The sequence below is a fragment of the Mauremys reevesii genome, linkage group 3 (genome assembly GCF_016161935.1).
Source record: "Mauremys reevesii isolate NIE-2019 linkage group 3, ASM1616193v1, whole genome shotgun sequence".
NCBI classification, from domain to species: Eukaryota; Metazoa; Chordata; order Testudines; family Geoemydidae; genus Mauremys; species Mauremys reevesii.
The window spans coordinates 170,943,759-170,968,694 of NC_052625.1; the positions used below are offsets into that span (position 1 = coordinate 170,943,759).

The window sequence follows — 24,936 nt, forward strand, 5'->3', positions numbered from 1 at the left end:
CACAAACTCCTTAAACCAGACTGTTATCTAAAGGTGTAGTAGACAGTCACGGTCCTGTAGTGGTGACCCTGTGTCACAGTAGGTCACGTGATGTTTATGTTTAGACGTGTATCTAAAAGTGGGTAGCTGTTGTTCTTTTGAGGGTGAACAAGAAAAGCCCACCTTGGACAGCTGCATATCTTCTTTCATAATATTTTGGGCAGCATGATATGGATCTTGATAATCTTCTGCGGTCCCCATGGTCAAAGGAAACTCTAGGCGCTGTGCAGTGGCATAGGCTATGTCTACACCATCACTTTATTGGTAAAACTTTCGTTGGTCGGGGTGTGAAAACCCCCTCCCCTCCTCGACTGACAAAAGTTTCACCGACAAAAGCACCAGTGCAGAGAGCGCAATGTCGGTGGAAGACACTCTCCTGTTGACATAGCTACCACCGTTCATTTCGGGGTGGTTTAATTATGTGGGCAGGAGAGCTCTCTCCTGCTCGCATAGAGCGGCTACATAGGAGACCTTACAGGGGCACAGCTGCAGCAGTACAGCTGTGTCCCTGTAAAGTCTGTAGTGTAGACATAGCCATAGTGAACGTAACAGACTTATCTGGAGTGGTGTTAGTCTACTAGTCAGATTTGATTCTGGGAGCAGCACTTGACGTATTTTTTACCTGAGGTCCCAGGCAGGGACACAACAGTCAATGCAGACTGTGTCCTTGGTAAACACGCATAACCTGTAAAGTTACCATTAGCATTGTTACACTGAGTAAAACATTTCATCTTCCTTTCCTTTATTTTCCAGGCACCTGACAGGAAGAGTTCCTGAGGCTAAGAAGTGAGTCATGCGGAAGCCAGTTTAACTATAGTAAATAAAGGCCTTATAATAGGTCCATTGAACTGTGATGACAGCTGCTGCTGGGAGGCAGTAAAACGTGTGGTAAGTGCTGTGCGATGGAACAGGAAGAAAACAAGAAAAAACATGTTTAAGTTTGCAGGGAGTCAAGTCAGGTGAGGACTCCAACATTACAGGAAAGAAATGAGGCAGAGGAGAAGGTATGTCACAATGTATGGCATAACGTAGATGGTTTCTGCGGCCTAGATGTACATGTAGAACCACTCTACATGTAAAGAAGGTTTGAAGCAGAAGCAGTAGCTGAATCCCTACTATATTCAACTGGCAAATTTAAGGTGTAGCACTACACTGGCACGCAAAGCTGTGGGTTTAAGAACTGAATATTCCAGCATCTGAATCAGCTTGTTTGTTTTTGTAGTTCTCGTTTCAGCATTTAGAAAGAATGCTTCAGCCATTGGCAGGATGTGACAGCGCAGCCATATCTGAAATGGGTGAGCTAGATAAATGCTCAAATCAAACAAGTGACAATTAAAGTCAAATGGTTTGCCTCTGTGCCAGAGTGGTTAGATTGTTAGTTGGGTTGGATTAGACTCACTGAGATTTTGGGCCAGAGCCTGTGGCTGAAGACAGTGGAGCTACACTGACTTGCACTAGCTGAGGGTCTGGCCCTTTATTTTGATTTCAAGTCAGTGCATAGTATTGTATGACACTTCAATGCCTATTGATAGATGCCTTACAAGCATATTCAGTAGTTGTAAAAAAAATAAACATGTAAGATCCTGATTTACTTATTATTTCTTTCTTTCAGCAATTATGAACAGTTTAATGAAAACATTTCATACATACAGTGCTCATTACTGAAATATTTGAGAACCACACAGAGCAACAGAGAAGGCTTTTAAAAAGTGGAAACGGACAGGCTTGATTTTTTTTTTTGAAGACAAAGGCAGTGTTAAAAACAATTAAAAACAGGTGGCAAAACCAGGAATCATGCAGCATTTTAAAATAAAGCTAGAAAAAAGCAACAGAGAGTAAACAATTTTGAGAATTTTGAAAATGTAAAAAAATGCCCTCCCCCAAATTTTAAAAATTTGATCAGCTCTGCAGCTGGTTGTAAAAAACAGTAACAATTTCATCACCTTTTGAAATTCTTACTAAATTTTTACTAACTTAAATTCTTAATTTAAAACATTCAATTTTTTTCATTAAAACATTTCAACAGCTGGAGTTAAAAACTAAATTAAAAATTTAGTTCTGAGTTTAAAAAAGAACTGGGAAAATCTGGAGTTCATAGATTAATAGGTTTTTGGTTTGGTTTGGTTTGGTTTCTGGGCCAGAAGGGACTGTAAAATCATCCAATCTGGGTTCTTTTTTGCTTTTTGCTTGGTTCTCATTTTTTAAGCTTTTCTCCACCATCATGAGGGCATGTGTGTGCATGCCTGTAATATATGTGATTTCTTTCAGCTAAGTCTTCTACATAATCACTTGACTCCAGAATCTGGGGCTTAAGAAAAACACCAAATATCATAAGAGTGGTGATTAAAATCACAATAGCTAGCAACACCAGATCCTTTGGCAGAATTCAATTTTATTTTTTTGTAATTTCTACAATTAATATTGATTTTGGTTTTTAAGCATATTTATTTGTAACTATGTTAATTTTCACAGTTGTGGGAAATTAAGGGGGGTTATAATTGGGATTAATGTTAGTGTTATGGCAATGCTGACAGTGGGGCTGCAGGGGGATTCCAGTGCAGCTGAGGGATTCGAGACACCGCAGCACAAGATGAGAGGGAGGCTGAGGTCCTGGCCTGACGCAGTGAAGATGCCAGGCCAGAGCCATGAGGAGGTGGCAGAGTCCCCAGCTGTGGATGAGACCTCCCTGCTGAACAGTTCTGGGACATCCATCCTCTATATTCCTGGCTAGTGAGTCAGTGGGACTGTGACAGCAGGGCTGCAGAGGGCTCCCGTCACAGCTGTGAGGGCACTGTGGGGAAGGTAGCAGTCCTGGCAGGGCAGAACAAAGACCCTCAGTCAGGGCTGCAAGGAGGAGGAGGCTGCTGAACGGGTCCTGCCCGGGGATGACCGTTCCTCCTGGCCGTTAGCAAGCAGGGCCGTGACAGCAGGGCTGCAGAGGGCTCCCTGCCTGGCCATGGGGCCGGTGACATCACCCCTGTGGGCACTAGGTTTGGGGGAGGCTGTGGTTGCTGATGGATTGTTTTTTGTTGATTTTTGGGTCAGATGAAATAGACGTTTCCAGGTGACTAATGATTTAAATTGAATCCTGCTTAGTCTACTTATGAGGCCTGACAGCCAGCAGTAACTTATGGCTACTAGCGTATGCTGTAGAATGGGAAGCTCAGTGACCTCTGCAACTAAGGTGCTTAACTAGAAAAGAAGGAAATTAATTTTAAAAAAAGAGCTGTAAAGCAATTCTCCTTTTCCCAGAGTGTCCTGCCCAAAGCATATCGGTATCGTAACAGGAAAGACAAACCCATTGACTGGATGGTTTTATCTCATTTAGAAAAGCCCTTTAGACTTGAAGAGAGAGTTAGGGTAATAGCTTTTTCCAAACAGGAAAAGCTGCCAAATTAATTGGCCTGGTTTGTTTGGCTTCAGGAAATACAATTCCCCTCTTATGCTGGTGCAACAGCTAAGTGACTTAGATAATAAGCTGTTTTTCATTCACTTCCTATCAGTCCAACACTCCTGTGAGAGAAAACAGAGCCAACCTCCTCTCTGGAAATTCCTAAAGAACTGGGGGGACAATTCTATGAGGGGTCTGGCATGGTACCTACTATCTGCCAGATCCCAGTTACCACTTGATAAATCCTGCCTTTACTAATAGAGGAATTAATGCAGCTTACACAAGGGTATTTCGTTTACAGTGCTGACAAATAAAAAAGGATTAGTTGAAAAAACATTGTGCTTAGTGGCGTCTGATTAACCTTCTGACCTAGCATACTGCAGATGTCGCCATTCCCATCTGTGTGATGGAGAGGGGTACAGTTTTACCTTGAAGATGTGGCTTTTACTAGTCCTAGTAAAAGCCACAATAGTCATTATTCGTGGGGTATCATAACGGTGAATATCAGGATTTTTAACTCCACACTTGAGCTATTTCTTCCTCTCAATTGATCTGAATCCAGGGTGCTCATCTCAGAACAGCGGAAGAATCACTTCTTCTTCAAACGGTCATGCAGAAAAGGGTTAAAAATGGCACAAACTTACTACAAAAGTTAGAATGATAAGTTAAGAAATGTTTAATATAAAATATTATCAAGTGGTTATTCTAATCAATAAAATGCAGAACTTCAGCTGGTTGGCACCTGAGGTAAGGGAGCACATCTGCTTTTATATTTAAGAAAGTCGACCTTATGGAGGATTATGATTAAACAGAAATAACCTTCAAGAGGATCAGTTGTCATAAGTATAAAAATGGAAGTGTACTGTATAGGTTGAACACACCGTGCAGGGCAAGGAATGTTATTGTGTGTCTGTGTCTTTGTGTTAAATGACTAGTTTTTACAACTAGAAGTACCACATCATTGTTACTGGGCCATACACAATACTTTACTCAAATGTGAAAGTGCTTTTGGACATTATGTGAATATATTAAATGTGGCACCTATAGCCATGGCACCTTGCTCCCTTCCAACAGTTAAAACAAAATTCATGCTAATATAGTCTGTCAGAGGTGACTGGATTGAATGAATAAACTAGACTTTGTGATGGTAAAGACAAGGTTAATATAAACCACTATGTCTTTTTATGCTCTGAAGCTAGCCAAACTCAGGTTCAGTCTGGAGGACTGCCAGAAAGTAAGTTGTGTAGTGGGGGGATCTCTACTTAGAATATTCTGCCATTGCCCTGGAAAATTAAACTACAAGAACCAATAGCAAGAGCAGGAAAATAAATCTTAATTGCCATTGAGTCTTGGACCATTCAATTCTTTAAAGATCACAATCAACAAATCCCAGATGAGATGACTCAAAGGGGACCATGATATGTCACAGACTTTGACTAATCAGTTTCCAGAGGCTGGCAGAACAGAGCATATGATAGACTATTCTATAGTACAGTACACGATAGAAATTAATGAATAAATGGCACTTTTCACCTTAATGGTGACTACATTAGACTACTCCTGCAGAGGAACAATGTTTTATCTGTGGCTAAACCTGTGGTCTGGATTCATGAAAAGAATGAGTGCATGCCTTTCATCTGGAGTGAAATTTGCTCCTGTGTAGAGGGCCATCAAAAAGTCTAAGCACCATTTAAGTTATCCTTGAGCCATGTTTTGAGGATTTAAGTAGGATGGAGATGGCTGGCATGCCTCTTGCAGTGCTTCTGCATAGGGGTGAATTTCATCTTTCCAGAGCTTTAGCAAATAATATAATCCTTGTTTAATATTTAGCCACTTTCCAAAGTGTTGCTGCAATTATTTCTGATGTGCTATTTTGTATAAAGAATGGATGCACCATAGACTTTGGGTTATTGATGGGTACACTTTCAGTATTCTGCGTGGGGATTTTGCTATACAACTTCCATTAATTTTAAGTGTCCCCCGTCGTACTGAACACTTACAACATGTGTAGTCTTTAAGTATGATATTTGTTGTTTGTATATCGTGCCAGAGACCAGTATATAGAGTAAATAAGGGACCTGGTCCCCAGTCTCAAAGCATTTGCTTGCAATTATATCTTGAATATAATCTTATATGACACAGGCTGAGATGCCGTTTACAAAGTGGGAGGGAAGGAGACATGCCCAAGCCATTTATGAGGTTGTTTGTTTCATACTGGGGAGGAGGGATAGCTCTGTGGTTTGAGCATTGGCCTACTAAATTTAGGGTTGTGAGTTCAATCCTTGAGGGGACCATTTAGGGAACAGGGGTGTAAAAAAAATTGTCTGGGGATTTGTCTTGCTTTGAGCAGCGGGTTGGACTAGATGATCTCCTGAGGTCCCTTCCAACCCTGCTATTTTATGCTAGCACCACTCTTTTTATGATTGATTTATATTTTATTTCACTGATATGGGCCTATTGATCAACATAAAGAGATTGTCCCGAGAAGTGTGTTCTGAGGAAGGTCCTGAAAGAGAAGCAAGGTTTCAGGATCAGAAAGAACAAAATGAAAGTTATTGTTTGAGCTCTGTGTCTGAATTCTGAGTGAGTGATATGGCAAACAGGAATGTCCCTGCTGTAAACCAACCACTGACTGACAGCTCCCAAATTATTCATAGTTTATTCTGATCACATTAAATCCTGGTCCCACTGAAATCAACGAGTGATTTGCGATTAACTTCAGTGAGGCCAAGATTTGACCTTACACCCATCTGAAGGAGTGTTACATTTCAGTTCCATCCTTCCGATGAGATATTGGAGCCACAGTATATTTAGGGTTGCCAACTTCCTAATTGCACAAAACCAAACACCCCTGCCCTGAGCCTTCCCTGAGGCCTGCCTCACTCACTCCAGACCCTCGTCCCTCCGTCACTCACTCTCCCACAGCCTCACTTTCACTGGGCTGGGGCAGGGGCTTGGGATGTGGGAGAGGGTGCAGGCTCCGGCTGAGGGTGTGAGCTCTGGGGTGGGGCTGCAGGGGTGTGGGAGGAGGTTCTGACCTGGGGAAGGGGATTCAGGGTGCAGGCTCCAGCCGGCTGGCGCTTACCTCAGGTGGCTCCTGGTCGGTGGAGCAGCGGGGCTAAGGCAGGCTCCCTGCCTGCCCTGGCTCTGTGCTGCTCCCAGAAGCGGCTAGGAAGAGGCACACTCGCTCTCACAGCGCCCATTGGCCGCTGTTCCTGCCCAATGGGAGCTGCAGAGCTGGGGGCGGGGGCAGCACCCAGAACTTTCCTGATTGCCCCTCCTAGGGGCTGGACATGCCGGCCGCTTCCAGGGAGCTGCGCGAAGCCAGGGCAGGGAGCCTACCTTAGCCCCGCTGCACTGCCAACCGGACTCTGACTGGAGCCACCAGAGTCCCTTTTTGACTGGGTGCCTGGCAACCCTAAGTATATTCCTAGTGACTGCCTATCTAGATAGAAATGAAAAATCCCAAATACTTTCTAAAAGGGAAGACAGTTTAGGGCAAAATCCTCCACTTCCTTACTCTGTCCTGTTTGCAGAAGTCTTTGCCTGACTGTGCACTGAATAAGGACTGAGTCATCCTGCCTAACTGAGTTTTAAAAAAAAATCTTAATGTTCAAGGCTGTGTGAGCTAGTTGAGTATTGCATGGCAGTTTCATTTGTCCATGCAGTCATTACAACATGACCATCTAACTCGTTTTTGTAAAATGCTTTTGAGATACCATTGACCTGAAAAGTGTCATAAAAATGCTAATGTCTAGCCTAGTCAGTTATTCAGAACTGAGATCCTCAAAGTCAAGACAACTGTCATTGAAACCAGGTAGAGGTGGTTAGGAATTTTTCACAAAATTTTAATTTTCTGTCAGGAAAATTGAAATCATAGCACTCTAGCTGCCAAGTTGGAAGGGTCTTATTAATTTCACATTCTACTGAGCGGGCGGGGGCGGGAAGGTGTGGCAGGAAAGTGAAAGTGACAAGAGCTTATAGGCAGGCAGTTGGCAAGCCAATAAATTCCATTACACTTCTCCCAAAGCAGAATTTTTCTGCCTCCCTGCCCTTCCCACAAAAAAAAAATTGTATTTTTTACTTTGTCCCAATTCAGGATGGAAAAACTTTCAGAAATGCAAACTGCCTCATAAGAATGGCTTTTCATTTTCTGGCTGGCTCTAAAGAGAGACAGTGTTGCCTAGTGAACAGAGCACTAGACTGGAACTCAGGGAATCTGGCTCAGTCACTGGCCTGCTGCATGAACTTGGACAAGTCACATCACTGCTCTGTGTCTCAGTTTCCCCCATCTTAAAATGGGGATGATGATACCAAGCTCTTTTGTTAAATGCTTTGAGATCTACTGGTAAGTGCTATATAAGAACTAGGTGGTATTATTAATGCTAAGACGTTTTGACATAGTGAGCATCCAATGAAGAAAATCAAATGTAATCTGTTATTAGAAACAAAGTCCAGAAAAGAGTTGCTACATTAAAGAAAACTTCTGCTGAACGCCAGGCCTGAGCTTTTCATTAAAACAGCTGGAATGTGTCAGTTATTTATACTTACAAACACCAGAGATTTGTTGGAATAGTGCTTTTTTTTTAAAATTAATTTCTGGCTAATTATTTTAAAGCTAAATATATTAGTTTCAGCTCATTTTCCATAGCTGAGTATAACAGGGATGGGAAGAGAGCACAAAGGACAAGTGGTTGGGTGGAAAAAAGGAAAACAATTAAAAATTTGGTACAGCAATAGAAATTTGGCATGTACAGTGCTGTCAGCTACCAGAAGGAAATTAAAAACTTTGTCCCTTCTGCCCCCTCCCACTCCCTTCTGGAAAAAACAAATCAGATGGAGCCATCAAGAAGATGTGTGTGTATATGTAAGACTCCTGCAAAGACCTTGTGGAACTTGCAGGAAAGTATCCCTGTTTCAGACAGCATTTAAGTACTTGCTTAAGTCCCACTGAAACCTGAATAGGGATGGAATTAAGCATGAGCATAAATGCTTTGCTAAACTGAGTCCGCCCTGTGGTGAATTAATCACATACATAAGTCTTTGCAGGACTGGGACCTTACTGACATCTGGGTGTTATTATTGTAAGTCTTGTTTTTCCTCTTTTTCGCTGTGTGAGACCCTCACTTGTTGCTCCATGGCTGAATTTAGGCTGTCAGCTATTTGAAAGCTACCCTCCTCAGCACCAGCCTGATATCTGGTTGTCAGGGGAATTTTACCCCAAGGGAGGTGGCACTACCATTGCATCCCCCTGGAGCTTTCATCCAGCAAGGCATCATTAAGGCCATGTCTCCACTACAAAATTATGTCGCCTTAACTTACGTTGGTATACAGCCACTGCAGTTATTAAATCACTTGTGTGTGCACACACTTGGCTCCTTGTGTCCGCGGTGCACATTCTCACCAGGAGCGCTTGTATTGATTCTATTGTCTGCTTGGGGCATTGTGCAATGGCTCCTGAAAGCTAGTAACAGTCAACGTAAGCAACACAGTGTCTACAGTGACACTGTGTCAACCTAATTAGGTCAATCGTGACTCTACGCTGGTCAGGGAGGTGGTGTTATAAATCGGCATAGAGAGGCACTTATGTTGGCGGGAGCCAAATTTAAGTGAAGACATTTCCACAGCTAAGTCAACATATAGTAGCTTACGTCAACCTAACCCTATAGTATAGACCAGGCCTGAGTTACAGTCAGACCTCTGCCAAGATTTATGATGGTGGAAATTGATCTAGACTCTGGGCTGTCTGAGATTCTGTGTTATCACTCTGTAAAAAGGAGACATAAATATTTGCTAATCTACCACCTGGAGTGTTGTAAATGTTATTTAGCTAGTGTTTGCATGGCAATTGGAAAATATTAAGCACTATATGTGCTGAGCATTAATGTTGTTTTGCTATGAAGTCCATACTACTATTCTAAAGGGGTGAGATAGCTCAGAACATTTCTTGGACAGTTCCCAGTTAGCAAATTAAACAATCAACATTAAAAACAAGCCCTCTTTTCCATTTGTTTTGGCATGCGTTGGCAAACAAAGGACTAAGCAGCACCCAGCAATAAAAAGTTGTCACAATAATCTTTTTCTGTTTGTTTGCTGTAAAGCAGTGTGAGACAAGGTCTAACCCACACAGAAATATCTGAAAGGAACTGTTATTATTTACATTTCATTAAGGGCGGCCAGGATATTATACATGGTAGCTTTTACATTAAGTGTTATAATGCTACTATTTGCTGTGTGGCTGCTTTTGATCTTGGACCAGTGCAGGCTGGAATGAGTGCTGAAAACACTGTAGAAGTGATGCCACAGATCTGCCAATGCAGCCAACCTACTCAGAGCTCAGATCATGGGACTGGGGTGCAAAGGTAGCATAAAGCTCACCTTTAAGCCTTCTTGATCCTGTGCAGAATGCCTTATGAAGCAATAGCTATGAGAGATCTAAAGCAGATCCTTGTACTCTGGGCTATGGACTGTGGAAAGAATTTAGCCCTCTGTGCATTTGATTTATGTGAGATTCATGTAAGTGCACCACAATGTGTAATATAAATGCAGTTATTTCCATATGTAGGAGTTCCAGACACACACACACACACACAGCTGGAGTGCCACACCTTGGTTCATTGTTAAAAATGTAATAGTAAACCACATTTCCTCAGACAAGCCACGGGCACATGTCCTGATCTGTGGTCTTAAAAGTAGGTCATGAATGAGTTATACAGTCTTAAAAAACAAACTCCAAAACAACCCCTCCCCTTTTATTCACACCCTGGGAAATGGCTAATTGACAGCAATCAATGTCTTCCCCACACAACCACCTTTAAGCTCAGAACAAACATAAGAAATTTCAGCTCTTTTAAAAAAGCTGATAAAAAAGTGCTTACTTTCAGAAATTGTTATCTCAAACATCACTACATCATCAATGCGACACAGCTGTACTGTTCAAAATAGACTCTGGTGAGGGCCTGAATACTTCCTTGAGAAGGGTGTGCTAGCTTTAGCCCCCTTTTCTATTGTATAGCATGGTACAGAGAATGGGAGGTGTAGGTTACCCTAGTGAGTACAGTAAACAAAGTAAATAAGCCCAGTTCCACATACTTAGACTAGGACTTCAGTAAATGAGATATTCTTCATAGTTGTGGATAGTATATGTGCTTTGAAGCCTAGAACACCCATGGCTCAGGGAGACTGTATGTCCTTCCTAGATTTATACAAGCAACCTGTGAATCAATAGCACCTTCAGCTTTCATCCAAACCTAAAATAATTTCCTAGTAGTCTGGGAAATGTACTTTTTTCTTAATCACATGCATGTATTACAGGTATAGAGATAGATTTCAGTAGTCATGGGCCAAACTCCACTCTCACAAATTGATATAAATCTGGAATGACTCCACTATGAAGGAAGTTATTTTGCATTTACATCTGTATAAGTGGGACCAGAATTTGGCACTATGTGGTAAGGTTTACCTAGAGTAAATAGATCAAAATTGAGATTTTTTTATATGAGAAAAAAGTATGTTCCATTTTTTGTTCACCTTTTCATTAAATGCAAAGGGAAATGACCCAGATATTTGAGTTTTATTAAGAGGTTTTTAGTTGTGTAGCTGACCACCTCCCCGCACTCTGTAATTGGCTCCATTTTAGTGGTGATTCCTGTATGTATAGGGAGCCTCCTAGGTAGGACTCTACCAAATTCACGGTCCATTTTGGCCAATTTCAGTCATAGGTTTTTTTAAATCATAAATTTCATTATTTCAGCTATTTAAATCTGAAATTTCACAGTGTTGTAATTTTAGGGGTCCTGACCCATAAAGAAGTTGTGTGGGGGTTGCAAGATTATTGTGGGTGGGGAGTTGCTGTACTGCTACCCTTACTTCTGGGCAGCTGGAGAGTGGTGGCTGCTGGCTGGGAGCCCAGCTCTGAAGGCAAAGCTGCCACCAGCAGCAGTACAGAAGTAAGGATGGCATGGTATGGTATTGCCACCCTTACTTCTGCACAGCTGCCTGCAGGACTGGCCCTCAGTCAGCAGCTGCCACTCTCCAGCCACCCAGCTCTGAAGGCAGCAGCGCAGAAGTAAGGGTGGCACAGTATGGTATTGCCACTCTTCTGTGCTGCTGCTGGTGGGGCGCTGCCTTCAGAGCTGGGTGCCCAGCTAACAGCCTCTGTTCTCCAGACGGCCAGATGTGAAGGCAGCACAGAAGTAAAGGTGGCAATACTGCGACCCCCTCCCCCAAATAACCTTGTGACCCCCCCGCCCACAACTGCCTTTTGGGTCAGGGCCCTCAATTTGCAAAATGCTGGTCTCCCCTGTGAAATCTGTATAGTACAGGGTAAAAGCACAAAAAGACCAATTTTCCGAGAGGGAGATCAGATTTCACAGTCCAGGATGTGTTTTTCATGGCTGTAAATTTGGTAGGGCTCTACTCATAGGATTCTTGTTGCTGTCAGCAGGGGTTCTGTGAATGGGCTGAGAGAAGAATATGCCCAATAAGTTGTAAGGCACTTTGGAGGTGAAAGGTACTCACAGTTCCAATCTGGCAAAGCACTTATGTGCATGCTTAACTTTAGTGCTCCCTTAATTTTAAGCAAGCGAATAGCCCCAGTGACTTTGGTGGGAAAACTCATATGCTGAAAGTTAAGTTTGAGGGTAAGTGCTTTGCTGGATCAGGGCCTGAAGATAAGATAATAATTAATAGTTTTTATCTATTGTAAAGCCTGTAGGCATGAAGAAAAGGGAAGCCCATTCAGCCTTCTACCCCTAACATGACTGCTACTTAACTTGTTTGGGGGAAACAGGTCATTACTGTTCAAGATAGAAAATTACCCTCTGTTGTCAGTAAAAGCATGTTCCCCTGTTTTGTTTTCCTCACTCACTTTAGGACATTCTATGCTACTGTTTTGTATTTGTCTTACCTACCTTCAGGGCTCTCCCATTTGTTTTTATTCTCTTGTCGCGCCGTTCTGGGAGTTGGAGTTGAAAGGAAAGCAGAAGCTCTTTGAGGTCACAGCAAGTTGCATTAGTGGGACATGCAGCTCCCCTCCCCACCCCTTTCTGAGATGAGTGATAACATCAACAGGGCCCTTGTTCCTTGATGTGTTCCATGTGTTCTCTCATCTTCTCTCTGCCTGTCACTAGTTTAATTCCACATGCACCAGTGAACAGCAGCCACTGATGCTTGATCTAACCACTACACAAAAATAAAGGCTGTAACTTGAGCTTCCTGCAAACACGCATTTTAAACTTTCCAGCTAGTCCAGCACACCTCCTCACATTTCCCATTATCAGTGAGCTGTGTGAGGTACTGAACCTAGCAGGGTGTTTGCTCTAATCTTTGTGCAGCCTGCTGCCCTGTGTTATCAATAGCAAAGGTTTATATTGGAAGTTACTGCCCAGTAACTAAACATGAGGTACTGGCACCTTGTGTAAGAAATATCATGTCTGTATGAGGTATTCAGTGTTAATATGGGCTTGTATGAGCTCTCCTGTGCACAAATGTGCAGACAAGACCCAGTTAATGGAAGAACTCCAACCTCTATCGGATCCTGCAGTCCACAGCTCTCCCTCTGCTCAGGGCAAATCTACACTACAGTACTACATGGGTGCAGCTGCATGGTTGTAGCGCATCTGGGAAAGATGTGCTATGCCGATAGGAGAGCGCTCTCCCATCAGCATAATTACTCCAGCTCAGTGAGAAGCTAAAGCTATGCTGGCAGGAAAGGGTCTCTGGACAACATAGCGCTGGTGTGGACAGCGCAAAACTTGTGTCACTTGGGGTGGGAGGATGGCTTTTTCATACCCCTCAGTGACGTAAATTATAGTGACTTAGGCTATAGTGTAGATTTGTCCTACTTGAGCAACACTGCTGGATGGGGGCTAGCAGGGACAGAGCCAGAGAAAGGAGACAGGTTTCAGAGTGGTAGCCATGTTAGTCTGTATCAGCAAAAACAACTAGGAGTCCTTGTGGCACCTGAGAGACTAACACATTTAGCTGGGCATAAGCTTTTGTGAGCTAGAACCCACTTCATCAGATGCATAAAGTGGAAAATACAGGAGCAGGTATAAATACATGAAAGGTTGGGGGTTGCCTTACCAAGTGTGAGGTCAGTCTAACGAGATAAATCAATTAAGAGCAGGATACCAAGGGAGGAAAAATAACGTTTGAAGTGGTAAGAGAGTAGGGTGACCAGATGAGAGGAAGAAAATATCGGGACACATGGGGGGTGGGGTCGCTGGCGGAGCAAAAAATAAAAAGGAGTACTGCGAAATATCGGGACAAATTGCGTCACGACCAAAGATTGGTCAGGACGTGGGACAAAAGCCTAAATATCAGGATGGTCCCAATTTTATTGGGACGTTTGGTCACCCTATAAGAGAGTGGCCTATTACAGACAGTTGACAAGAAGATGTGAGTAACAGTAGGGAGAAATTAGTATTGGGGAAATTAAGTTTAGGTTTTGTAATGACCCAGCCACAGAGAGCCAGGATGCTCAGCTTCCCAGAGGGACTTCCTTGCCTAGTCACACTCTGTTACAGCCTACACCATAGTAGCAAGGTATGGCTGGTAGCCAGGATGCCCTGGAGTGGTAACTGCCTCATTGCCCAGTGTTGTGCTTTTCTGTGGAAAGGAGTCAGATTACTCAGCAGGAGTTAACACCTGCCTCGTTAACTCCCCCCCCACCCCCACACTATCCAGAGAGGGGGAGGAAAGAAGAAACACTATGAAAAGGAAGGTAGGAGGAGAAGGAAGGAAAATACACACACACACACACACAGAAGGAAAGAAAACACACAAGCTGCACTGGGGAGGCTGTGAGAATTCTGTTCTTTTGGATACATGCTCAATATTGTCTTTAATAGCCTAACACGGAGACCCCATGGTGCCAAGTACCTTAAAGCTAAGATAGACAGACTCTGCATATTGGAGGCGGCACATGCCCATTACAGTGGCACTTTCCATACTCTTTGCCCTGTCCATTTTTTCCATGTAGTCCCTGGACTACCTGGATATTTGGTGAAGGGACAGAAGTGGCTTTGTGAATGGGCAACATCACATATTTCCCCTCGTCAGGGCCTTACCATGGTTTTCTCATCCAGTTTCCCCCGCCCCCCCCTCTGCACTGCACAGCTAAGAGGGAAAATGTGGACCTGTATGTAAAAGTGATCATATTATACAAAGTGACTGAATATGTTGCAGTCTGACAAAATGCACTGGCTTCTGTGCAAGCTGAAATGGAACTGTGAATATTCCTATTGGAAGATTCAGCTGCCTTATCAATTTCCTCATTCCAAGAGCCTTAGTCAGATGCCTCAGGTAAGGCAATGGCCTATTTAAAATACCACATTAAAAATGGATGAATTTCATCTCTCTCCGACTTTTGAAAGAAAAAAAATGTCACAAGCAAAATGCAAATTTCATAAAGGGTTGATCCAGCTTCTGCAGAAGGGGCTTTGGCAAAGGACTGAGAAATCAGTCCTTATTTTAAACAAATAAGGGCACCCAGAGCAGGACTTTGATGTTTGATCTTCAGCATATATAGAAACCCACTTAACTGGAAGGTAAAAGTTTTACAATTTAGTTCTTGGGACAAAACTCTATTTAATTAGGCCACCTGGGGGATCCCTTAGGGTTTCCTTCAAATATTCTCCTTACCAGCAGGGATTCTGAAACCAGTGGGGCTCAGTTTCCCCATCTTCCCAGCAGAGGAGCACTACCTCCTGAAACGCTTGCTGCCTTTTTCATGCGAAGTGGCACAGACAATCAGTCATCCTGTGCGGTGATGAAATTGTTGGCAGCATTGCTTATAACGGGAGGGCCTGAGGTACTAATGACTGACTTTATGTGGATGTCCACTATTGTCATTGCACAGAGAACTAAGGAATCCAAAGCCCAACGAAGGACCCTAAACACAAAATTCATCTTTATGACTCCCTCTTAAGCTTTTTCTTTCTTATGTACACACACATAGACACACACAAAATAGCCCCCTAAACAAACAACAAACTCTCATAAATAAATCACGCTATTCTTCCTGTTGGCTGAAAGGGAAGGAAGAAAGAGAAAACAGTATTATTTCTGTTTTTTAACTACTTGTGAGGCAATCAGGCCCAGCTGCTTATAGGGTAATTAGGTTCCAAGCTCTCACTGATTTCAATGGGAGTTCATCTGCCTAAACAACTTTAAGGAACTGGGCCTCAGAGGCTATGGTGATTCTGGCCATATAAGAACCTAGCTAGATGGTGAGATAAATAATTTCTTTGTACCTATGCACTGTGCCCACATGTACTGGAATAGATCGAGCATCTTCTAGCTATATCCAATACTGCTAGCACTCAGCTAGCACTTTTATCGTGTAAAAGCAGCAAAGAGTCCTGGGGCATCTATAGACTAACAGACATATTGGAGCATGAGCTTTCGTGGGTGAATACCCACTTCGTTGGATGCATGTCTTTTATCTTGAAAGCAGATGAAGCCATTCAGACTCTACCAGGATGCAGAGATCTGTCCATGCAGAACTGTTTGTAGGATCATAAGAGCATAAAAATGGCAATATGGGGTCAGACCAAAGGTCCATCTAACCCAGTATCCTGTCTTCTGACAGAGGCCAATGCACAATGCTTCAGAGGAAATGAACAGAACAGGTAATTATCAAGTGATCCATCCCCTGTCTCCCATTCCTAGCTTCTGGCAAACAGAAGCTAGGGATACTTCAGCATGGTTTTGCATCCCAGCCCATCCTGGCTAATAGCCATTGATGGACCTATCCTCCATGAACTTATCTAGTTCCTTTTTGAATACTGTAAAAGCAACAAAGAATCCTGTGGCACCTTATAGACTAACAGACGTTTTGCATCTGAAGAGAAGGGTATTCACACCATCTCATGCTGCAAAAACATCTCTTGCCTATAAGTGCCACAGTGCTTTTTTGTTGCTACAGATCCAACCTACCCCTCTGATTTTTGAATACTGTTATAGACTTGGCCTTCACAACATCCTGTGACAAGGAGTTCCACAGGTTGACTGTGTGTTGTGTGAAGAAATACAATCGGGCAGCAAGGTATATATTTGTATTATGATGATGGCCCATAGATCCCTTATTCCCAAGACCCCAGCAGGTTCCAGAGGAAGAGATGTGATTGTTCATCGACGTTGCTACCAAGATAGGGAAAAATACTGGGAGCAATGAAGGAGAAACGCTGATGATTTTCAGGCAAGTAATAAAAATCATCCAAGATCTGGCAAGAGGAAAATGCACCAAAGAGATGAACCACCAAGACAATAGAACAGAGTTTAGAGGAGAAGTAATGATCCAGATACAGAAGAACATGATTAGAGTATAGTTAGGGCATTATATTTTGTAGGGTTATAATAATAAAAGATTATAGTTAAATAGAAACAGTGAGGGGAAACTGAACAACAGGATTTTCAATATAAATTTAGTAAACTGAATTTTTTTTTACCTCAAAGATTTAGATCAGGGGTTCTCAAACTGGGGGTCGCGAGGTTATTATATGGGGGGTCGTGAGCTGTCAGCCTCCACTCCAAACTCTGCTTTGCCTCCAGTATTTATAGTGGTGTGAAATATATTTTAAAAGTGTTTTTTAATTTATAAGGGGGAGAGGTCACATTCAGAGGCTTGCTCCATGAAAGGGGTCACCAGTACAAAAGTTTGAGAACCACTGATTTAGCTCAACATAAAAATATCAGAATGACACTTCAGATATGGAATTTGATACAGAAAATGAGTCTAGAAACATTATTTAAGGGAAAGGCCTGATCTCCTCATGGTATAATCAATTGTTACTGATGAATCTAGAAGATAAGACTACTTTTATGCAAAAAGAGAAAAAGCTCTAAAAGGAGAAGACATTTTGGAAGAATGGGAAAATATCTGGAGGAAGACCAAAACCCTATCTATATGTGTAATCAGTAAGGAAAATTATTGCAAAATCCTGTATCAATGTACCTTGCTCTGATTAAACAAAGAAAAATATATAAAAAGGAAGCTATATATTCTAGAATGGATGGTGGGATTGCCCTAAGATAATCATATTTTGGAGGAAAACAGCAAACAGAATTTTCAAGATAACTAAAGACAGGCTACTCAGAGAAAATATTGGTTCTATTAGATTACAGTTCAAAGGAGGTTGCTGACTCAGGGAAAAACCCCACTGATAACACAGTTACTACCAGCAGCCAGATGCATGATAGCTCATTTTTAGAAAAGGACAAATCTAGAATGGATACTGTTATAAATAGCAAAAATATTTACAATTACTAAAGAGCAACATCTTTCCCTTTCTGTAACTCACCATTTTTGTTTGTCATTTCCCTTTAAGCTACAATTTTGCTCCATATTTTCTAGCTTTTCTTCAAAGGGCTCAGCATAGAACTTCTATTCCAGGGGAAGGAGATTCTAAGGTGGTTTTAAGCCATTTTTGCGCCCTCCATATCTGGGGCTGCTATAGCACACCCAGCATAACTTAGCCATGGGGGCTTGGCTAAATTTTGGTAGCCTCCCAGAACTACGCCTTGAGCTGCAGCACTGCCCAGAATCTCTGTAGCAGTGTGTACTGCAGCCTAGCCCCTAGCATACCCTTTCCCCAACCCGACCTTTGGTATATGGCCAGTGCAAAGACTTGTGAGAGGGTCCTTAGGAGGCAGCCTTATGGCAGCGTGCACAGTGTCCCCAACCCCACCCCAGAGCCTGCACCCCAGCTGGAGCTGGAGGCTCCCTGCACCCCAATCTCCTGCCCCAGCCCGGAGGCCACTCCTGAACCCCAAACCCCTCATCCCTGGCCCCACCCCAGAGCTCATACACCCAGCCAGAGCCCTTACCCCCTCCTGCATCCCAAAGCCCTCATCTCTGACCCCTCCCCAGAGCCCACCTCCCCAGCCGGAGCCCACCCACCCTCCCACACCCCAACCCCCTGCACCAGCCCAGCACCACCTCTTGCACCCTGAACCTCTCATTTCTGGCCCCACCCCAGAGTCCTTACCCCCTCCCGTACCCTAACCCCCTGCCCCAGCCTGGTGAAAATGAGTGAGTGAGGGTGAGGGAGAGCGAGCAACAGAGGGAGGGGGGATGGAGTGATTGGGGGCAGGGCCTTGGAGAAGGGGTGGGTATAGGCGGGGCCTCAGGGAAGGGGTGGAGCAAGGGTGTTCCGTTTTCTGCGATTAGGAAGTTGGCAACCCTAAGTGGAGGTGAGGATCTCACTCACCCTCTATATTTTGGTGTTTTAATGTTGGTTTATTCTTCATTTGTACCTTAACTATAGTGCTGAAGTGGCATTTTGAAGACAGCTTTTGGATTGGCTTTCAGCAGCTATAGCTTTGTGTCAGGAATCCCTAGTAGATATATGGGTATAATTTTTGTACCTTTATGTCTATTTTACATCAGAAATAAGAGATGCTTGGCCATGCATTTCCCAGGTATTACTGCACTTCACAGGTGGTTTAAGGCATTCAGTCTTTGGTCCCTTACAGTGCAATGCACCCAGGACATTCAGTAATTCCCTTGTAATGCCTTGCCAAGGGGGTTTGATTGCTTAATTATTTTACATGCCACCCATTAATTAGATGAATCTAGTCTGTACATGCTATAGCACTGTTTGCAATGGAATCTGCAAATGCCTGAGTATTTTAGCTCATGATTAAAGATAAGTTCTTCTTAAATGCTAATTGTGCATGTAGAAAGTTTGAGACAGAGGTAGACAGGTGACCAAAATTGCCTTGTGGTTGGTGGCTGCTGGGAATAATTAACTAAACGTTAGCATTTCTAAATCACCTTTTCTCTTGGGTAGAAGTGAGTTAAAGCCGAGTCTTGCCAATTCATACAGAATCTAACTTTGCTTCAGGGTGTGGCAATCTGTGCATTTGCTGTTTCCCACAGGAGAGTAATAAACGGCCCCTCCTTCATCTGAGCTGAGTTTGAAATAATAATAAATGGATTGGGCAACTTCCTCATGCTCAGGCAGGTGAGAACACTCATTAGTTGAGTCTGAGTTTGGATTCTGCCATGGGAAGTTTTCTCAACCTAGCTGCATATTAAAGACTTCATAGTAGCTGCTACTACCCATACTTGGTACATCCCGGGAGAATGTACCAGTTGTGCTGCTCATTGTGTTTGGTATGTTCTCTGGGTGGGATTTTCAAAAGTGCCTAAGAGAGTTAGGTGCCTAAGTCCCACTGAATGTCAATAGGATTTAGGGTCTCAGGAGTCCCCAACATATTTAAAAAATTTCTAGCCAGCTTTCCTGCAAAATCCTACTGAATCAGAATGGCAGCAATTTACACCCCCTCAACTCTCGCTTGTCCCCGATTGACATGACTGCACAGTGTGCAAAGCAGTGGAGAAAGAGGCCCAATATATTATTTATTAATATTATCAGACACTTGTTTGTGAAATTTTAAGAATTATCGGTACAAAGTTGCTGCCTACCTGCGGCAGGATGTCTCCATGCTATTCACCATCACAAACTAGGGTGGCTCACCAACAATTTAGAGTGACAGAAAGTCTGTGTAGCTGAGAAACCTTCCTGTTAATTTTTCCATGATATTTATGAACAGTGAAAATAAGCTAAGAATGGACAATGCACATGAGGACATTCATAGTCGGATGGCCCTGTGATGTCTGCTTCCTATTTCCACCAGCAACACAGACAAGACGGGTGAGGTAATGTCTTTTACTGGACCAACTTCTGAGATGGTGAGTCCTCTGGTGGTGATGTATGTTTTGTTTCTTGGGGTATGTCTACACTACGAAATTAATTTGATTTAATAGAAGTTGATTTTTAGCATTAAGACGGTGGTGTGTGTCCACAGTACTGAGGCTAGCTTCGACTTCCGGAGTGTTGCACTGTGGTAGCTATCCCACAATTCCCGCAGTCTCAGCCCACCGCATTGGAATTCTGGGTTGAGATCCCAATGCCTGATGGGGCAAAAACATTGTTGTGGGTGGTTCTGGGTACATGTTGTCAGGCCCCCTGCCTCCCTCCATGAAAGGAACGGGAAAAAATCGTTTCTCACCTTTTTTCCTGGGTTACCCGTGCAGACGACATACCATGGCAAGCATGGAGGCCATTCAGCTCACTGTCACCATACGTCTCCTGGGTGCTGCTGACAGACGTGGTACTGCAGTGCTACACAGCAGCAGCTCCTTGCCTTTGCAAGTTGGCAAAGATGGTTACTAGTCATACTGTACCATCTGCTGCTTTGCAAGTTGGCAAAGACAGTTACCAGTCATAATGTACCACCTGCTGCTGTCATGGGTGCTCCAGGCCAGCCTTGGTGAGGTCGGTCAGGGGCACCTGGACAAAAATGGGAATGACTCCCCAGGTCACTCTCTTCTTTAAGTTTTGTCTAATGCTGCTTGCTGTGTGCTCCACAATCTCTGTGAGAGTAAGGGGGAGACGTTTTTGGTGGGGTGGGAGGTTGAGGCAAATCGCCTGGCCACTGATTACGCACAGCCAGACACCAAGGCGGTTAGAAGAGCACATCAGGAAGCGCTGCACATCAGAGAAGCTTTGAAAACCAGTTTCATGAATGGCCAGGGTACCGTGTGACAGTTCTATTTGTTTCTCCTTGATGAAAACCCTCCCCCTTGGTTGACTCTAATTCCCTGTAAGCCAACTGCCCTCCCGCCTTCGATCACAGCTTGGAAATAAAGTTACTATCATTTAAAAACCATGTATTCTTTATTAATTGATTATAAAAATAGGGAGACAACTGACAAGGTATCCCGTGTGGGAGAAGGGGAGGAGGGAAGGAAAAGGCCACTTCAATACTTGTTGAATGACAGCCTTCTATCCACTGGGGTGGAGTGGTTGGGTGCCCCGAGGGGTCTCTCCCCGCGTTCTTGGGTGTCTGGGTGAGGAGGTGGCTATGGAACTGTGGTTAAACAGGGGCTGCAGCAACAGTCTCTCCAGCTGATGTTCCTGAACCTCCACCAGACGCCGGATCATGTCCGTTTGTTCCTGCAGTAGCCCCAGCGTTGCATCCTGCCTCCTCTGATCTTCCTGCCGTCACGTCTCCTCACATTCACTGCCTGCTTTCCTGTCCTGTGCTATTGTGTCCCTCCATACTTTCTGCTGAGCTCTTTCAGTGCAGGACTCCTGCATGAGCTCAGAGAACATTTCATCGCATGTGCGTCTTTTTTGCCGCCTTATCTGAGATAGCTTTTGAAACATTTGCAGCTGCAGGAGATAAAAAGGGAGAAAAGTATTTAAAAAGATACATTTTACAGAACAATGGGTATACTCGGTCCATGCCGGGCAACAGAATTCCGCCTGCAGGTGGCCAGGGTAAGCCATAGTCCTTCGGCTTCTGCACCCTTCATAACAGCAGCACCCTCCTTTCCCACACCAAGCAAAGCCCGTTGAGTTGTCCATTTAGGGCTTCGGGTTTCATGTTAACGTGCATCAGCAGAAACCAAACTACCCCCCCTCATCCTTTTCTCTGGGATGATCGCTTTAACCCTCCCCCCACCGCACCGTGTGGCTGATATCAGGGGAGATCCCTGCTAGCCAAACGCGAACAGCTCAGTGCCAATGCCCCCCGCCCCACTTGGCTAACTGTGGGGAGGATTTCTTTTCAGCCACGGGCAAACAGCCCAGTAGGAATGGCTACTTATGAATGTCCCCTTAATTAAATTCCCTTATTTCAACCAGGTTACCATGAACGATATCACTCTCCTGAGGAGATAAAGAACAGATGTTGCTTGAATGCCAGCATTGGGACCATATGCTGCCAGGCTTTATCATGCAATGATACCAGATTACTTGCTACTAGCATGGTGTGGTCAAGTGTCCTACCATGGAGGACGGAATAAGGCTGCTCTCCCCAGAAACCTTCTGCAAAGGCTTTTGGAGTACCTCCAGGAGAGCTTCATGGAGATGTCCCTGGAGGATTTCCGCTCCATCCCCAGACACGTTAACAGACTTTTCCAGTAGCTGTACTGACCACGAATGCATCCCAAGTCTGCAGGGAAAATTAATCATTAAAAATGCTTGTTTTTAAACTATGTTTTATAATTACAAAGATGCACTCACCAGAGGTCCCTTCTATGGCTTCATGATCCGGGATACGGCCTTGGGAGGGTTGGGAGGGTATTTCAGTCAGGGTGAGAAAAAGATCCTGGCTGTCAGGGAGAACAGTGTGCGGTGTGCTCTCCTCAACCTCCTCCTCCTCCTCATCTTCCCCGTCCGCAAAATCCTCAGGCATGGTGACTGAGAGTACCCCATCATCGGAGTCCACGGACAGGGCTGGGGTAGCGGTGGTGGCCCCCCCTAGAATTGCCTGCAGCTCAGCATAGAAGTGGCATGTCTGCAGCTCTGTCCTGGAGCGTCTGTTTGATTCTTTGGCTTTCTGGTACTCTTGTCTCAGCTCCTTAAGTTTCATGCGACACTGTGTTGAGTCCCTGTTGTGGCCTCTGTCCATCATGGCCTTGGAGATTTTTTCAAATGTTTTGGCATTCTGGGTTTTGGAACGGAGTTCTGATAGCACAGATTTGTCTCCCCATACAGCGATCAGATCCAGTACCTCCCATACGGTCCATGCTGGAGCTCTTTTTCGATTCTGGGACAGCATGGTCACCTGTGCTGATGTGCTCTGCATGGTCACCTGTGATGATCAGCTCTCCACGCTGGGCAAACAGGAAATGAAATTCAAAAGTTCGTGGGGCTTTTCCTGTCTACCTGGCCAGTGCATCCAAGTTCAGATTGCTGTCCAGAGTGGTCACAATGGTGCACTGTGGGATAAGTCCCGGACGCCAATACTGTCAAATTGCATCCACACTAACCCTAATTTGAACCGGCAATGTCGATTTCAGTGCTACTCCCCTCGTTGGGGAGGAGTACAGAAATCAATTTTAAGAGCCTTTTATGTCGACAAAAATGGCTTCATTGTGTGGATGGGTGCAGGGTTAATTCGATTTAACGCTGCTAAATTCAACCTAAACTCATAGTGTAGGCCAGGCCTTGTATTTCCTCAGGAAGTAGAAGTTCTGTTAAGTTTTGCTTTCTTTTCCTTCATGTTGTGGAGTTTCCATTTCAGATGGCAACATTTGATATCTTCCATAGTTGTTTGCAGTGTGGTAGCCTCGTGGACCAGAGGATATTAGAAAGGCAAGGTCAGATGATGACTTGTGCAGCGGGGACCAACATGGATACAAAAACACTGCATTCACCCACGAGAGTAACATTGGAACAGGAAAATAGGCCACGCAGAATGGAGCCAAGTTGAGTGGCTTATTTATTTGCCCTGTGATCGTTTTTAATTAAGATGAATACATCCACCATTAGTGTATCAAGCCACCCTTTCTCTTGGCTTGCTGCCTAATTAGGAACATGTATTTCTGAATATCATCCACATCAGTGAGTTTTGGTATTGCTGTTATGTAAAAACCTACATCGAAGTGACTACACAGATCCCAGTGATTAATGAACTCATTAGATACCTGAGAGCTCCAGAACTGGCTGTATTTGCAATATTCATTTTAGTTAGAAAATGTTAATGCGGGGAAAACCCATGATAATGTAACAGGCTTGTGGACCTATGGCAGCTTACCTTGCTAGTGAAATCCACTCATGAATGTCACCAAAGAGCTCTGAGGGGAAATTGCTCACATCTGTGCTAAACAAATAACTGACTGGCTGAGAAAACTGTCATGTGTCTCTTTGGTGCTGCTAAGCACTGGAATAAATTGTTCAGGGAGGTTGTGGAATCTCCATCATTGGAGGTTTTTAAGAGCAGGTTAGACAAATACTTATCAGGAATGGGCTAAAAAATATTTAGTCCTGCCATGAGTGCAGGGATTGGACTAGATGACCTCTCGAGGTCCCTTCCAGTCCTATGATTCTATTCATACTCTACTTTTGGAACTACAGCAGACAGGATCTGCTTGGACCTTGAGGACTGGGAATCAACAATACAGATTCCATCTGCAAAGAGATGTGATCTCTGCCCCTTTATGGGAGGACACTAGTACAGTGTATGATTTCCAGGAGTCCCCAACATATTTCACAGAGTGCTACATAATATTGGTAATGTTGCACTGCACAGTGAGTGTAGAGAATTGTTGTGTGTGTGTGTGTGTGTGTGTATGAAAGAGAGAGAGAAAATTAACTCTGCAATTTAAGAGCAAAGAATGAATGGATTATTAATCCTTTTTGTAATTGTAATACGGGGAGGAATTTCGGAAATGTCAGCAAAAGACATCATTTACCATCAAGGCTTATCCTTATGACCTGATATATGGCATAATTTAAATCCACCAAAGCTACCTTGGGGTCATCCTCTGTTCTCCCTTCCCTTTTAAAACTGTTTTTATGTACTTAGTTCCATTATTTTTTGCGGCATTTGTTCTTCAGTCCAGCCTTTCTTTATTTAACAAAATTCTATCTATCTGTCTATCTATCTATCTATCTATCTGTCTATCTATCTCAATCACTGAGGTATCTCAGCTAATAGTTGCTTTTCCCCTTACGCATTAATATGCGATATCTTCTTTTTAA

At 43.7% G+C, this 24,936-nt stretch overlaps 1 long non-coding RNA gene across 1 annotated transcript in view; it reads left to right on the forward strand.

Moving 5' to 3' along the window:
• The window catches only part of LOC120402272, an 81,137-nt gene that overhangs the window by 10,520 nt on the left and 45,681 nt on the right, over window positions 1-24,936 (forward strand). The window contains exon 3 of the long non-coding RNA XR_005597096.1: window positions 793-927. This is a non-coding gene — a long non-coding RNA (uncharacterized LOC120402272). The remainder of the gene's footprint in view (window positions 1-792; window positions 928-24,936) is intronic.